The sequence below is a fragment of the Nannospalax galili genome, unplaced genomic scaffold (assembly GCF_000622305.1).
Source record: "Nannospalax galili isolate Female #2095 unplaced genomic scaffold, S.galili_v1.0 scaffold37, whole genome shotgun sequence".
NCBI lineage: Eukaryota > Metazoa > Chordata > Mammalia > Rodentia > Spalacidae > Nannospalax > Nannospalax galili.
Window position 1 is genome coordinate 2,654,668 of NW_008339765.1, and position 1,288 is coordinate 2,655,955.

A 1,288-nucleotide genomic window follows, 5' to 3' on the forward strand; every position below is an offset into this window, starting at 1 on the left:
ACATTGGGAAAAACCTACAAGATATAGGCATAGGAAAGGATTTTCTAAACCAGACATCAATTGCTCAGGAAACAAGGGCAAGAATTAACAAATGGGACCTCATTAAACTAAAAAGCTTCTGTACATCAAAGGAGACAACTAAGGAAACAAACAGAAAACCCACAGAATTGGAGAAAATCTTCACCAGTGACACATCCAACAGAAGTTTAATATCCAGAATATATAACGAACTCAAAAAAAACAGAGAATCAAGATAAGAAGTAATCCAATTAAAAGATGGTCTAAGGAGCTGAACAGAGAGTTCTCAAAAGAAGAAGTAAAGATGGCTATGAAACATCTTAAAACATGTTCAACATCACTAATATTTAGTAGATAAAGGCTACATAACAAGCAACAATGCCAGATAGGAGATACCTTCTTTTGAGTTGTTGGCCAAAATGGCCAGAGACTCCCAGATAGTAATCCAGCATAGAACTGGGAAAGTAAACAGCAGACCCCAATCTTATCTAAAGGAATATTGACAACTGATTGCTGCTAGGTGAGGAATAGCTGACCCTCCTAAAACAAAGACCTCTAGATAGGCTGACTAGATTCACCAGATGGATTAGTGGGGAATGGCAGGGATATCAGAGTATAAGGCCTCTAGTGGAGATAGGGAGGCTATGGGGGGTGCCATCTGGGAAGTGGGTGTATAGTTGAATAAGATGGTTTGGGATGTTCTGTGTGATACACACACACACACACACACACAAATCAACAAATTTAAAAAATATATTTGCGGAGGAAGCATGGAAATTTACATGTTAATTGGTAGAGGTGATAAACATTACCATTGAAATCTAGATATACACAGGTGCCAAGGATTCAAGTGCAACTGATTATGACTGGTAATAATCAGATGGGCTTACTGAATTCAATATTGTATAACTGTTTTAATTCAACTGTGAATCTAGAAACTTACAGCCACTTGTGAAAGAGATGTACTCTTGTTCTGGAGTGTGTTACTGAATATGTTAAAGCTGTAATGAAATGCTTCTTCTAATCATGCAGTTATTAAAAAATTTAAAATATTACTTCATGTTAAATAGTAGAGGTGATAAACATCACCAGTGAAATCTACCTGATGACTTTATATCCATACTCAGGTACTAAGGATCCAAGTGTAACCAACTGTGACTAATAATAATCAGATACATAGAGATTTAAGACACATGTGCAAACATCTGTTAGTAGCATTAAAATCTAGGAAACAGCATATTTTAAAATGAAATGGAGATCTTCTTTAAAG